The sequence below is a fragment of the Pantherophis guttatus genome, chromosome 4 (assembly GCF_059756535.1).
Source record: "Pantherophis guttatus breed Tessera chromosome 4, ASM5975653v1, whole genome shotgun sequence".
In the NCBI taxonomy this organism is placed as follows: domain Eukaryota; kingdom Metazoa; phylum Chordata; class Lepidosauria; order Squamata; family Colubridae; genus Pantherophis; species Pantherophis guttatus.
Window position 1 is genome coordinate 121,042,878 of NC_142066.1, and position 16,663 is coordinate 121,059,540.

Here is a 16,663-nt window from a genome sequence, read left to right on the forward strand (position 1 = left end):
CTGTAAATTCAAATCTCACCAGGCTCAAGGTTGACTCAGCCTTCCATCCATTCTAAGGTAAGTAAAATGAGGACCCAGATTGTGGGGGCAATAAGCTGACTTTGTATAAATATACAAAAGTATGAAGGCTATTGCTTAATGCATTGTAAGCCGCCCTGAGTCTCCAGAGAAGGGTGGCATATAAATCAATTTTTTTAAAAAAATACAAGATAACCCCAAGAATCACTTTTATGAAATGCATCTTGGATTTTCATTTGTGTATTGTAACACTGAATATAGGAAGATAAACATTAGACAGCACTAGAAGTCTTTTATGTTTACTGGCTACATATAACATGTACTTCTTGTTTGTGCAATGTAGGTGTGTAATCTTAGTTTATGAAATCATCAGCACTACAGTAAAATATTCCATAATAAAATAGCATGGATGAAGTGTAATATTTGTCAGTGTTTCAGTTTCTAGAACTCAAGTAAAACCGATCAGTTTTCTGAAAAATTAGACATTTTGAGCTGTCCTGTGAAAATATCCTTAGAATCAGATTATAGAATTTGAGAGTTGGAAGAAATACTAACGACACAGAATCGAATCCTTTGGTCAGAGCATGAATTCAAATGAAAGCATCTCTGACAGATGGCTATTAACTCTCTGCTCAAACACATGTGAATAAGTGTTGAGTCCTCGCAGTTACGACTCCACCCCGACAGGCTTGTTGCCAGCCAACGCGGATTGGCTAAGACGCGAGCAGAGAATTCGCGGGAGAATCCTGCTCGCCTATTGGCTCGCCCCGTGTTGACAGGTTCCTTAAGGAGCTGTCAGTGAGTTTGCTAGTTAGTTCGTGTTTGCCAGTCCTAGTTGTTGTTGTTGTTATCTTCTCAATAAAGTTACGTTCACTGCAGCCGAGCCTCCGTCGTCATTGCCACCTTAATACTTAATACTGGCGACGAAGGTGGGATCGATTCCCAGGTCGCACGGTTGATGAGATTTGGACTCTGACTCGTTTGGGCGATGGCAACCCCGTTTCCTCTTTTCACGGCTTATGACTCATTGACTGAGACGTGGGATGACTATATTGACAGATTCGAATGTTTCCTACAAGCTAATGATCTCTCTGACTTGCCGAGTGCTCGGAAACGAGGGTACTTCCTCAGTTCTTGCGGAAGGGAGGTTTTCGGCACCGCTAGGGCTCTAGCTGCTCCTCAACCTGTCTTCACTGTACCGTGGGAGGTTCTGCTTCAGAAACTAAAGAACCACTACTCCCCAGCACCTTCCCGCATTGCGCGACGACACGCGTTCTATCAACGCTCGCAAGCCGATGGGGAGAATATAAATGACTATATGGCCTCTCTGCGCACCACAGCGCGCCATTGCGAGTTCCCTGCATTAGACGACGCTCTTTTGGATCAGTTCGTGTGTGGGGTCAGGGATCTTAAATTACAGCGACGTTTGCTGGCTCGCTCCGAGCTGACTCTTTCTGTGGCCATGGACGAAGCCAGAGCGTCCGAAATGTCGGACAAGTCAGCTGCCGAGATCAGACGCGTCTTACCAGCGATGGCCCCCCTCAGCAAGCCCCAATCAATCCATCGTGAGGAAACAGAGCTGTCAGACTCCTCTGAAGAGGATGAGGAGGTGAGCCGTCTCAAGTCTGTGAAGAAGAATAAGCGGCCTCCGCCTCCCAATAAACCTGCAAACAGCTGTCTGGGTTGTGGCGGCCCCCACAATAGGGCCGACTGCTGGTTTAAATCTGCTGTTTGCCGCCGCTGCGGCAAACGGGGCCATCTATCCCGCGTTTGCAGAGCGGCGTGCCCGGCCTCCGTGGGAACCTCCGAGCCTGTTAAAAAACGATGGAAGCCATCCGGCCACCGAGATGATTGTTTCGCGATTGAACGCGACCTCGATTCTCCATCTGTGGCCATCAACCATGACTCTGTCTGGGCCCCCGCGAACAAAATTTACCTCACGGTTCGGTTGGAGGGCACCCCATGCAGAATGGAGATTGACACAGGGTATCCAAAATCCCTGATGGCGTGGAACACTCTCCAAGCACTACTGCCAAACCTCTCCTTACATCAACTGCAACCCTGTTCCGTGAGGCTGAAAGATTACCAGGGGAAGCCAATCCCTACCGTAGGGTGTGGAACTTTCAACATTTCACATGGTGACTTCTCTGGCCGCCTGCCTCTGATTGTGGTTCATGACAAGCTTCCCAGCCTACTGGGCCTTGATTGGTTTGCTGCCCTGCGCCTTGGCGTTTCTGGCATCCATGCCACCAGTCCAGATGTGCCATCTTCCCTTTTCAGCGAATTCGCTGATGTTTTTGACTCCAGCCTTGGTAAATATACTGGAAGCCCCATTTCCTTTAATCTGGACCCCCAGGTGGCGCCCATCCGGCTGAAACCTCGAAGGGTGCCCCTCACTCTCAGGCCCAAAGTCGACCAAGAAATAGATAAGCTTATTGAGCAGGGGGTGCTTGAGCCGGTGGACCACTCTAAGTGGGAAACGCCGATTGTTATCCCCCTTAAAAAAGACGGCTCCATTAGAATCTGCGGAGATTTTAAGTGTACATTAAACCGGGCGTTGCAGGCAAACCCCTATCCCGTGCCTGTGGTGCAACACCTGCTTCATTCCTTAGGCCAGGGACAATTGTTTGCTAAGCTGGATTTGGCACAAGCCTACCAGCAGCTCCCTGTAGACGAGGCCACCGCATTAGCCCAAACAATAGTCACTCACCGTGGAGCGTTTAAATGTAAACGGTTACAGTTTGGGGTGAGCGTGGCCCCAGGAATCTTCCAGTGTTTAATGGAGCAACTGCTCCATGGCCTTAAGGGGGTGGTACCCTATTTTGATGACATCCTGATCGCAGCCGCCGATCAGGATGACCTCTTCGTCAAACTACGGGCTGTCCTTTGCCGGTTCAGGCAGGCGGGGCTTAGGCTGAAGAGGGACAAATGCCGGGTGGGCGTTCCCCAGGTTGAATTCTTGGGGTTCCTGATTGACTCCCGGGGCATTCATCCGGCTCCTGCAAAAGTGGAGGCTATAAAGAACGCCCCCACCCCCTCTTCAAAGGCCGAACTACAAGCTTTTTTAGGCCTGCTTAATTTCTACGCAGTGTTCTTACCTCATAAAGCGTCTCTAGCTGAGCCATTGCATCGGCTCTTGGACGCTAAAACACCATGGCATTGGAGCCGAAAGGCGGCTGCCTCGTTTAGGGCTGTCAAAGACGCCCTTACCTCGGATGTTGTCCTAGTCCAGTACGATGCCAGCCTTCCATTAACCCTAACGTGCGATGCTTCTCCGTACGGGGTGGGGGCCATCCTTAGCCATGTCCTGCCCAATGGCTCGGAGGCCCCCATCGCGTACTATTCTAGGACCCTATCAGCCGCGGAGAGAAATTATAGCCAGCTTGATAGGGAGGCGTTGGCAGCCGTAGCTGGAATCAAATGATTCCATGACTACATCTATGGTCGGTTCTTCCACCTCGTTACCGACCATAAACCCTTGCTAGGTTTACTGGCTGGCGACCGCCAAACGCCTCTAATTCTCTCTCCGTGCATGTCCCGATGGGCAGAGTTTCTGGCAGCCTACTCCTACCAACTCCTGTATAGGCCGGGCAAAGCGATCGCCCACGCTGACACTTTGAGCCGCTGTCCCCTCCCAGACATCGTCCACGACCCTGCTCCGGCGATTTCCGTTATGCTGATTGATGAGTTGCGGTCACCCATTACCGCAACTGACATAAGCACCCTGTCCGCAACCGACCCCACCATTTCTAAGGTCCTGGATTGGGTCCGCAGGGGTTGGCCACAACAACCAACTGCCGAGAGGTTTTTGCCATTCCACCGCAGACAGCACGAGCTGTCTGTGCATAAGGGCTGCCTGTTATGGGGCAACCGGGTGGTCATACCTCCCAGCCTCAGACCCCAAATACTAGCCCATCTTCACGATGCCCATCCGGGCATCGTGCGCATGAAGGCACTCGGGCGCAGCTATGTGTGGTGGCCCTTGATGGACCGGGAGATAGAGGAGTGGGTGGCAAAATGCCGGCATTGTCAATTGACTAGGCCAGTCGCACCGGCTGCCCCCGTGAGGGAATGGGAGTCCTCCAGAACCCCGTGGGCGCGAGTCCACATGGATCTCGCTGGCCCTTTCCATGGCCGGACTTTTATTATAGCCGTCGATGCCTTTTCTAAATGGGTTGAGTTAGCACTTCTAACTTCCACCAACACGGACGCTGTGATTAGAGTTTTGGAGGGGTGGTTCGCATCCCATGGGCTACCCGATGTGTTGGTAACTGACAATGGGCCACAATTCACATCGGCACCCTTCCAGTTGTTTCTTGCCAGGTTGGGTATACGCCATGCTCAAACGGCCCCCTTCAATCCCGCCGCGAACGGCCAGGCAGAAAGGGCCGTTAGGTCTGCTAAAGACGCCCTACGCCGCCTGGGCACTTCTAATTGGCACCATGACATCTGCCGTTACCTTTTGGCACAGCACACCATGCCGAGCGCTGCCACCAAAACCAGCCCGGCGGAACTCCTAATGGGTCGGCGTCTCTGGACCACACTTGACCGTTTGCACCCTGACTACATCTCCAAGTCCTTCCGTGAAACGCAAGCGGGTGTAAGGGTTTTCCTGGTGGGGGACACTGTGTATGCACAGAACTTCGGATCTGATGTAAAGTGGGTCCCGGGGCATGTCATCCAACTAACGGGGCCCTATTCTTATAGGGTCCGGCTCTCCGACGGACGCGAGTGGAGGCGCCATATAAACCAACTCAGAAGGAGAGCCGACCGGCAAATCGGTCAAGGCCTACCTGACACAACCACCGATACTACCGCTGATAGGCCTGCAACTCTACCAGTTTCAATAAACCCCACTCCAACCGATACGTTCTCGTCGGAAGACTTACCTGATTTTCCCGCTGCGGTGACGCCTCTGGAACCGGCCAACGAGGACCCTGTATCACCTCCGACTGCACCGCCCACAGAAGCTCCAGCTCCGCCTGCAACACCATCCCCTCCTGCACTGAGGCGGTCTGGGCGGAGCCGACACCGCCCTGCGTATTTGGAGGACTACGCATGCGCTATCTGGGTAGAGAGGGGTGTTGAGTCCTCGGAGTTACGACTCCACCCCGACAGGCTTGTTGCCAGTCAACGCGGATTGGCTAAGACGCGAGCAGAGAATTCGCGGGAGAATCCTGCTCGCGTATTGGCTCGCCCCGTGTTGACAGGTTCCTTAAGGAGCTGTCAGTGAGTTTGCTAGTTAGTTCGTGTTTGCCAGTCCTAGTTGTTGTTGTTGTTATCTTCTCAATAAAGTTACGTTCACTGCAGCCGAGCCTCCGTCGTCATTGCCACCTTAATACTTAATAATAAGGGCTCATCACTTCTCTTAGCAAGTGGCTCCACAGCTGAACTGCTTCTACCAGATGTATTTTTTTTTCTTAACATTCAGCTATAATCTACTTTCCTGTAACTTAAAACCACTATTTCATTACCTATGTTCTGGAACAACAGAGAATATATTCTGAACTTATTTTGTTCGACATTCCATCTGGGTCATGAAAAGTTTATTAGATGGTCTTTTCTTTTTCTCAAAGCTACCCAGTTTTCCCATCCCCTTTTTGTAAGACTTATTTTCAAGTTCCTTGATCATCATCAGTGCCCTTCTTTGCATTTATTCCAGTGTCTCTTTTGAGAAATGTGTTTCCAGAACTGAAATGGCCATGAGATATTCAGAATATAGTAGACTCATACTTAGTTTGCATTGACTTATACTAAGTAAATCAAATTTACTTCCACTTCCTTTTTACAAGTACTTCCATGAAGCCCAATATTCCCCATGTTATGCCTGGTGTTTTGATTTCTTTTCCCTGATTAAAGAACTCAGCATTTGTTTCCTGCATTCCTCCTTCTTCCAAAGGTTTATCACCAGCACTAAAACAACTCTAGCCTCAGGCAGCAGATAATCAGTGCAGGTGTGAGAAACCTTCTTTCCTAATAAAACATGACACTTGTTTACAATGTTGCTGATATCCTATTGCTGATGGCAGAAGAAATGCAGTAAAAGATGGATGAAAAGTTACTATTCTTATTCTTTCACACTACCCCTGCAGAAAATCTTTAGATGAATGGATGGATGGATTTTCACAAACACCTCACAAGTTAGCAACTAAATTAGTCATCTTCAAGACCAGAAAAATTGTTCACCCTTGCATTGAAGCCGTTGCATTAAAAAAAAAAACCCTAGATCCTGTGACTTATTTTCTTCAACATAAACAGGTATGGGAATTTGATTTCACTTAGGTTTCATTTTATTTTCTGGATCTTCTTCCAATGTGGAAAACACCATTAGACTCAAAATTCCAATAGATGATTTTCTGCCAATCATCATAGGGTAACAAACAAACAATTAAATGGGTGAAAATCCATCAAACTTGTGATGGTCCTCTTTTATCAGCTCTCATTTATCTCTTCTTAGTGTCCATTGGGCATATTTCTGCTATATAATTTATGGCATATAAACACTATCTAGAAATGGGCTTTTGATAAAATTGTTCAAGGATTCTTGAACAATAAATCCTAATCCTAGCACATGCATCAAGATGTTTTACTTTTTTATGTTATAAATAATGTATGCTGAATCAGATAATAAATCTATACAAAAATGTTTGTTATGGGTGGTTTAAAAAATGATGCTATTCTGTGTAATTTTGATCATAGTAACAGCTATATAAAAGTGAGGGTATTAATGATGATATTTGTTTTTACTTGAAATTTCTAACACTTGATTGTATTTAAACTTCATTGCCTTTTAGATCTAAATACCCATGCTGTCCAAGGAATATCCTACTTTACTTGAGAGCCACTCAATAAGGGCAAGGTTAATGCTTCAATATCCTTTAAACTTTCTTGTGTGCATTCATATGAAGATATTTCTCCATAATCATACCCAGGAAAAAAATGCAGGATAGATCTATCACCTTCCTACGAACCCACAATCAAGTAAGTGTTAAATGCAGACACCTTCAATATATGCTTTTATATATCATAGGATCAAGGTCAAGGTTTGGCTTCATCAAATGAAAGTTCAGTATAATTTGGTTGACTTGGATCCCCTCCCCCTCCCTTGGCAATGCAGTAAAACCTGTGAGTGGTCTTTAATTACCACCTCATAGGTTGTTTGGAAAATATTACAATCATCTATCATCAAGTCATGCAAGATGTTTATATTAAATCAGAATTTAAAAATAGATCAATGATAGAGAGAGAGAGAGAGAGAGAGAGAGAGAGAGAGAATATATATAGTATCGTAAGTATCATAAGAGACTATTTGGCTGTGATTGCTTTTTGAGACTGTGCCATAGAAAAATGAAATTCAAAGCATAGTCAGCACTGCAGAGAACCCATGAAAATATATGCGTGGCTTGCATTTATTACTGTGCATTTGCCTAACTCTTTTTAATGGTTATTTTATCTTTTCTATGTTTATAGGATGGAGCACAATGGTTCAGCAGATAAAAGATGCTGAGCTTGTGAGCTAGAAAGCTGACAACTTGGGTTCGAGACCTACCGCACAATGGAGTGAGCTCTTGTTCCTGTTCCAGTTCCTGCTCACCAAGCAGTTCAAAAGCATGCAAATACAAGTAGATAAACTGGCATCACTGGTGGGAAGATAACAGCATTCCATGCACCTTGGCATATAGTCATGCTGGCCACATGACCACAGAAATGTCTTTGGACAATGCTGCTTCCTCAGCTAAAAATAGAAATGAGCATCACCTCATAGAGTCAGACACAATTGGACAGGGGGAATCTTTACATTTATGTTCACACATTTTGGATTACTCTGAGATAATGAACGCTGTAGGCAATCTATGTTTGTCTGTCACTTTCAAAAAAAAAGAACAATTATTACATAATTTGTGATATTTGTAACAGGGTGACTATTATATAGTCACGTAATATCATTAGCAATAGAAGAAACTTTCAAATGCAGACAAGAAAGACAACATCCAATATTCAATTATGACAAACTTCACACAAACCTCAGTTTTTAGACTGTTGAAGAATGTTTGACAAGGCAAGCCACTGGTGTGTAAAATGAGAATAATGCCCCTTTCTACTAGCACTGAAGATGTTCCCTAGTTTGGTATTGAAATGTCTGCAAGAAAACAACCAAACTCAGAGAACACCAAGGACTCCACAATTCAACCCTGAGCTACAATTAGTCTCTTCTATCTGTAAAATAACTTTACCACCAGCTCCAATATAATTTCATTTATAAAAAATGCCACAGATTTTAGAATTGGATCAAAGAATGTAGAACAAACCTTTGATATTTTTTGACTAGGTAATACATGAAATTATATCATACATAAAAATATACACATTTTGTAACAACTTTCCTTTAACTTGAATTGGTTAATATTACTATTAAATATATCAGTTGGAGAAAATTATGTTAGGAGTTAGGAGTTGGAACCCAGAGAATAATAGATAACAAGAATCAGAATAAAAAAGCAAAACAGAGACAGAAGAGATGACAAAAATTCTTGAGATGTCTACAGAAGTCATGGGCCATTTCTTTGAAAGCTGCTTGGTGAAGTATTAGACTTGTCTTGAATGAGGCCATGAGCAAATTATGGTTGTTACATGAATCCTATCCTTAAAGTAGTCTGAGCAATATAACTGCTAGAAAAAATGATAATAAAAGAAGGAAATAAAATCTTCTTTCAATATTTGATTCCTATTCTGACCTAAACAAAGGTAAAAAAAAAATTATGAGAGATTAATGATTGACATCTGGAATCCCTAACTCAGCCTAAATGCATGACTGAACTTGTGGGGTTTTTTTTCTTGCTAACATAAAGTGCATAGCAAGCTGGTGACATAGCAAATGAAGAACATTAGTTTAATTATTTTGCAAGCTTATTGCTTGTTGACGAGACCCGAAAGAGAGACAAAGAAAGGGAGGACAGATACAGTGACAAAATATATGTCTTCTATATACTTCCTTCATATTTGTGTGTGTTTGCACGTGTGAGGCAGGATGGTGGGAGGGGAAGAATAGATAGCTGATTTAAGTAAAGGACACTCAACATTTACTGCTCACTACTTGAACAATGGATAAAATACTTAATATCTGTTTCCTGTTTATCAAGTGAATTGACAATTTCATCAGGGACAGAAGAATGAGCACTGGCCATGTAAATAATTACTGGACACAGGGCAAGAGCAGCCTGCCCGAGCCTCTCAAAGGAGCATATGAATCAAAGCCTATATTTCTACAGTTGCAATATCTCTTAATATTTTTCTTATACTGTAGCATTAAATAGGAACTTTTAATCATTATTGCAGTATCACACATATTTATTTTTTACATAAAAAAATAAAGCTTTATGAACCACCTCTGTTGAGGGGAAAATGTGTGATATCTCAAGGCAGTTTTGAAATAGTAAGGAAAAAAAAGACTCTCTGAACTGAGCTGTATTTTTTAATAATATTTTCAGATCAAGATGATGAAAAGAAACCCAGAAGTGCAATTCAAATGTCTCATCTGGAATTCAACATCCAAGTCTCAAAGTTTTTTTGTTTTAAATGTGATGTAATTACTGTATATAGGGCCTGAAAGTTGATTCTGGCCAAGAGACACAGTTTGTCACTTTGTGTTCTGCTAAGGTGAAACCTAAAATAGATTTTTTTAAAAATGATATTTCACTTTATTTATCTTTAATTAATATTCAATATAGTTAAAAATTGTTCTTCATTTACATATTGAAATTAGACTTCCCAAATTAATCATTATACTACATGGTAGTACATTCCACTCCATTAATTATAAAAACTCAACCAATAGTCATCTATGTGTAGATCAGTTTATCTGCAAATAGATGTGACATAAACTTGTTCGCAACATTATTTTCTTTGTAATGAGTAAAACCAAATAGGAAAAATAGAGAAAAATACTATATATCAGAAGCCTACTACAGAAAAGTCAAAAATAATTTTGAAAGTAAATTTCAAAGTAAGTAAATTAATTAAAATAAATTGTCCCTGAGTAAATTATTGATTTCAATCTTGTCAGGTAAAACTTGTTTCTCAAGTTTAAACACAGTCTATCTATATAGGCAAGCACTCTTAACATTTATTTCTGACTCCATTGTTCAAAAATATCCTTCAATATATCCAATATTAAAATATTTTGGTCCATTCTGTATTGTTAAGTCAAATTTAAGTGTTCTCCTTTAATTGTAAATTAATTCACCTGATTCCCTTTTAGTGTCCAACTTCCAACATCTTATCCTATCATACTTTTTAGTTTTTTAAGATAATTAAAAAAAAAGTATCCTGGGAAGGATTATATATAATTTTTTAACATAATAATTCCACCTTCAGTTAAACCATTTGTTGTCCAGGTAAAATGATAATCAAGATTTACAACAATATTAATTACATTAACATTAATTCTATTCTATAATATAATATTAAAATGATAATATTAAACATAATAATCATAATACTTGCTTCTTTCTCTTAATATATCTTCTTTATTTCACTAATCTGGAAAGGATTCTTATGATTAATTTCAAAATCTTATTCCAAATATGTCTAGTCCTTTAATCCATTTGAAACTTTCCAAAATTAAAGTTCTAATTACTCTTTTGCTATTTATTCCAAAATATTTTTAAAAAATCCTTATACATATTTAAAACTAGAAGGAAACTGGTACTATAAAACCTGTTAACCAAAAGATTCCCACTTGCCAAAAAGCCATTAATAAGCAAATTCCAAAAGTAATTAGAAAAGGAAGTTTTCAAATCTAGTGTCCTTTTGTAGGTGCCAACAGCAATTTCAGCGAGATGGCTATTCCTTGTTTCTAGAACTCCTAGATTTCATCTGTCTGAAGAACCTGTGGTGATCTGAGGCAATGGAGGTATTCAGCTGGTTCTATCTGGTTTGGGCGAACAGGTATCAGCGGCTGTGGGAGGCTCTGCCCATCATCCGGACATCCCGTTTTTGACACTCTGCTCATGTGTGGAAGGCTCTGCACATGTGCAGAGGTGGACACTCACATTTGCTAACCAGTAGCGAAGGTAAGTGAATACCACCCCTGATCTGAGGTTCCCTCCTTGTCCATAGATTGATTATGGGGAGCCATTTTACTCTCCAGCTCTTCATTCTTCTGTGGTCATCAACTCTGTTTTTAGAGGAGCCATCTTCAATTTCTTCTTTGGAAGTCCATTCCTGAATAAATGAATTATATGGGGAATTAACCCACTAAATGTGAAGTCTTAACAAGTATTACAACACTTGAAAGCAATCTATATAAAAATGTAAATGTCCGTTTGTACATAACCGCACATCTCCGAAAGTTCTTCACCGATTGCTTTCAAATTTTGACACAACGTTGCATTCGACTACAGGCATGTTTTTATATACCTATATTATATATATGTCACACGTGTGACAGGTGAAAACATGAAAAACATTGGAAAACATTGAAAGACATTGACAAACATTGACAAACATTGAAAAACAGAGCCATCTGCTGGACGTAAAACCAACATGGCAGCCTCCCAGCCCTGATTACGCTCAACAGATTTCTGCTCCTTATATTTAGACTCTCCATATTGCTTCCAAGAAACTGCGCATTTGGAAGGCAGAGACGCCCGAGGGCCATATCCTGCCACCAGGCTCGGCAGGTAGGCAGCTGGCTCCCCACTGGGAAGCCCTCGCAGCCAGCGCTTCTAGGGCTGGGCGGGGCCCACCCAAGCCTGGCTCTGACCTTCCCCTCTCCCAGCCACCCTGCGAACTAGCCTCACCTGCCGCTGCTGCCCATCCCCCTCGCCAGCCGCTCTCGGGACTCCCTCCAAAGAACACCTGGCAATGAGGCTGCCTGGGTCCACCAAGCAGGAACCCTCCGTCCCTCGCCTGGCCCGAATTGTGCCTGGCCCAGTGCTACCACGGGCCCCGAGGTCAGAAAGACCAGCCGCTAACTGGCGCTATGCGAATCCGGTCAGTGAGCGGGAGATGGAGGCAACTGGAGCCTCAGGGTTGCCTTTGACCAGCGCTGCCTTTGATTCCCAGGTGGGCGCTCTGGCAGTTCACGGAGCCTACATGAAAATTTCAGCCTCTGGCAGAAAAGGGGCTCCAGGGAGGCTTTGGGGGGGCAGAAACGGGCAGGAGGGAGGATGGCCAGCCCTCCTTCATTTTGCCTGGAAGAGCAGGGGATTTAATCATTCCCCTGCCCTTGGCAGGCGGGGGAGGAGAACTGCACAGCAGGGGTCCAGTGGGGTATACGTGATTCCTGGCTTTTCTGCTTTCTTCCTTCAGATGGGAAGCCCCAAACCAGCTTCGAACCCCCACCACACCCCCTCCCTCCCTCCCTTCCCTGCCCTGCTATGCATCTCCCCGTTGAGCCCCCAGAGAACATCTGTGTAGAGAGGATGGAGGGGACCCCCGAGTTTCTGCTGTGGTGCGGAGAGCTGTGAAGGCCTGGCCTGAAAAGGCAAGGGCGATGGCGGGGGATGCAGAAGAGGCCGGGCCAGAGAGACAGAGATAAACAGAGAAAGAGGGAGAGAGAGACATAGAGAAATACAGAGAGATTGGGGGAGAGAGACACACATATACAGAGATATATAGAGAGAGGGTGGGGGAGAGAGAGACATAGAGAGATACAGAGAGACGGGGGAGAGAGAGAGACATAGAGATACAGAGAGAGGGGGAGAGAGAGACACAGAGAGAGATACAGAGGGGGGAGAGAGAGACAGAGAGAGATACAGGGGGAGAGAGAGACAGAGAGATAGAGAGGGGGAGAGAGAGACACATAGAGAGATATGAAGAGAGAGGGGGAGACAGAGAGGGAGGATTTTGTGGTTCCCATTGTTTTTTAGCAACCGGTTCTCTAATCACCAGCTGGGTAGGCGTGGCCCGGGGGCTGTCATGTGACTTGATGTCAAGTTGGCCATGCCCACCAAATGTTTGTGGAGACTTTGGAACTTCAGCCTCGCTCTTTTAGCCCAGCAGAAGCACCAGACTGGGCCACAGCAATGTGTGGCCGGGTACAGCTAGTTAATAGAATATAATAATTACCTAGCTTTGACCAGGTGTGAAAGCAAACACTACAAATGAAACATGAATGAATAGCTGCATTACAACAGCCCCATCAACATTTAATTCTAGGATTCATGCCACAACATAATTCAAAATAAACAAAAAAATCATTTACCTATATTATAAGTGAGACACTGTTTCTCTAAAGAACTACTATATTTATCAATAATTTTCATGAAAGTGCCTTACATGAGGAATGGCATTAATAAATACATATTATATCTCATCTGTGATTTTCCAAATATGAATACATCAATCTCTTTACATATATAAAACAGTTGAAAGATCTGGAAGTCATATCCTATTTTTATACTGTGTCATCTTTAGTTGCTTTCTATCATACAATATTCCCATTTATGCTTCAACTATACTTCTGTTTGATCCCCTTAAAACTAATTTTACCTACTGAGAGGCATTGATAAAGCAGATGATTTAGGCCTGTTGGACATGAAGTAATTTCCATATTGTGCTTTGTCTTCTGCTAAATCTTGTGAAAAATGGGGGAAAAAATCTTTCATGATAATAAATATGTATGTACTGTATGGGTATACTGTGTATATATGTACAATGACAATAAACTTTATATAAAAAAATAAATAATACTATGCCTGGCCTTATTTAAATATTTAGCCATGATGACAATCTTGCTCTTTTAATAAAAGCATTCCTTGTCCTAAAAGATGCAGCCGGCAGAGAATTCTACAGAATTTTTGGGCCTTTCCAGAAACCAATGATGCCCTTGAAGTGATGTCCCAGTGCCTGGAGGCCGTGTGGATCTGGATGGGGAGAAACAGACTCAGGCTCAACACATCCAAGACCGAGTGGCTGTGGTTTTCGGCGTCCTGATATAGCCAGTTGATACCATCACTGACTATTGGGGGCGAGTCGTTGGCCCCCACGGAGAGGGCTTGCAACTTGGGTGTCCTCCTGGATACACGGCTGTCTTTAGAAGAACATCTGACGGCTGTGGCCAGGAGGGCTTTCTATCAGGTTCGCCTGATCCACCAATTGCGTCCCTTTCTGGATCGGGACTCCTTATGCACGGTCACTCATGCCCTCGTCACTTCCCACCTGGACTACTGTAATGCTCTCTACATGGGGCTCTCCTTGAGGAGCACCCAGAGGCTCCAACTGGTCCAGAATGCAGCCGCGTGGGTGGTTGTAGGAGCGACATGGCGCTCCCATGTAACACCTCTCCTGCGCGAGCTGCACTGGCTCCTGGTGGTCTTCCGAGTGCGCTTCAAGGTATTGGTTACCACCTTTAGAGCACTCCATGGCTTAGGACCTGGGTACCTACGAGACCGCCTTCTGCCACTGGTAGCCTCTCACCGGCCAGTATGCTCCCACAGAGAGGGGCTCCTCAGGGTGCCATCGGTCAAACAGTGTCGACTGGTGGCCTCCAGGGGGAGGCCTCTGTGGGGGCACCTGCCCTTTGGAACGAGCTCCCCCCAGAGATATCGAGGATCCCGGATTTACACACTTTCCGCTGTGCCCTCAAGACTTTTTTATTCCAACAAGCTGGGCTGGCCTAACTCTTTTTAATTGCTTAATTTTAATTTGCTTTTTAAAATGGGGTGTTTTAATTAGTATGGGCCAAATTTATTTAATATGTTTTAAATTGTTTTTAAATTTTATATTGTATGTGTTTTATTTTTGGCTGTTCACCGCCCTGAGTCCTTCGGGAGAAGGGCAGTATATAAATCCAAATAAACCTTAAACCTTAAACCTTTCATGTCTAAATGGGAGAAGGTTTCAATCTACTGGAGCTGTGGATGTGGATGAATCAATAGGATCATAAACAATAGAAGTTTACCATGGACATTGTCTGCCTACCCTTTTCTTAGCCCAATTCAAAGTATTTTATAATGTTAATGCATTGTTGTTGTTGTTTTATTATTGTAATTGTATGCTGTGCTGTTCCTGATTTGCTTGTTTGTAATCCAACGAATTCCTGTTACTGAAGAGCATAACCAATTAATCTATCAGCCAACAAAGGTAGGCTAAAGAGCACTTGCTATTTGCTGTTTGCTATTTAATTGGTTTTCCTCCAAAATTAAAATAACACCATTAACCCCTTTTTATATGTAGTTACAATCAATAGAACGAACAGCATGGTGGCCTAGTGGTGAAAAGAGTGGCACAGTAGCCTAATGGTGAAGACTCTCATCTCTCATTTGGAAGGTTGAGAGTTCAATCCTAGGTAATGGCAGATGTTTCTCTCCTATGGTGCAAAGGAAAAATATTTGCTGCAAACTTCATGTAGGTGTCATGAAGGGCATTCAATCAGTAAATGCTCAGCTCCAGTCAATCTTGTGACTGTACCCTAATAGGAACCATAGGGTCATAAAAAGCAAAATAAATAAATAAATAAATAAAATGTAGTTACAGTCATAGATGCAATATTTCCCTAAGAAGGACAAACTAAAAATATAGAGAACTTTGATTAATATCAATTTGCTGATACCTTTAAGAATTTGTCATGACACATCAGGCATAGAAATGCAGGTAAAAATTACTTATCCAACCATTAAGGGACTCACAAATAGAAATGGTTTCCTTGGAGATTGAGCAGAAGTATTTAAAAGCAAGATGAAGTTCTTTAAGAATGGGTCTCTGCCCAAATCATTTAATTATAGCTCTTCTTATGGTGTAGAGGGAGGAGGAGGGGAAGGAAATGTGAGAAAAAAACAATGATAATTTCTGAGCAGGTCAATGATTTTATGTTAATATATCTTTTCCATATAAAAGGACAAACATGCACTAATGACAGCAGACAATAAAACCATCTACTTAACAGCGTAATTCTGAATTATAGAATTATACAGTGCATGTATTTGCATGTAAAGCTATATAGTGCAAAGGACTTGATTTTCAATTAATGTGCTTTCTAGGACTGAATAGAGACATTATGGATGCCTTTAAAGAGCCATTCTATGTTACTCTTGCTGAAATTTATTCAGAATAGATTTGGAGTTTTGATAATATTGGGATCTCCAATAATTAACATCAAGAAGCAATTTATCTGTTTATGATTTAGCATAAGATGTAAACCCCAGACATGCTTGTTTTAAACATGACTTACAACTTTGAATATTATGTGAACCCAGCATGGTTTAATTAAACTAAGGTTAGTGCACACCATCATAAGAATTGTTGGGTTTTTTTTTTTTTTTTTTGGTTGTTAATATACTGGATTGTAGAGATGGGAATTTTTTTTATATCAGTTACAGAGCTCAGAAATCAAACTACATTTAGAAAGCGGAGTTCCCATTTAAACATTCCTTACCTTGTAATCAGCTTTTTTCTCCTGTCTGGACTTTCCTACTATTAATGCTTTACCTTTGTGGGAAGACAAGGGAGTAGTTGGAACAGGGAATCAGGAACTCAGTTCCAAAGCACTCAAGAATTACATCCTGAACAAACCCTCAAACTATTAATCTATATTTGAAGGAAACCAGAATGGGGTCAATTGCAGAACTATGAAGGAGCAAATTGAGCAGTCACCAGATTCCAAAGCTAGGAAATTAAAGGCAAATTTCTAAAGAGAAAAGAG

The 16,663-nt window shown here is 42.7% G+C and overlaps 1 long non-coding RNA gene across 1 annotated transcript in view; it reads left to right on the top strand.

Moving 5' to 3' along the window:
• Window positions 1-11,804, top strand: part of LOC132710156 (uncharacterized) — a 35,952-nt gene extending 24,148 nt beyond the window's left edge. Inside the window, exons 3-6 of the long non-coding RNA XR_009620918.2 lie at window positions 6,111-6,276; window positions 6,813-6,999; window positions 7,489-7,578; window positions 10,878-11,804. This is a non-coding gene — a long non-coding RNA (uncharacterized LOC132710156). The remainder of the gene's footprint in view (window positions 1-6,110; window positions 6,277-6,812; window positions 7,000-7,488; window positions 7,579-10,877) is intronic.
• Window positions 11,805-16,663: the final 4,859 nt, after the last annotated feature.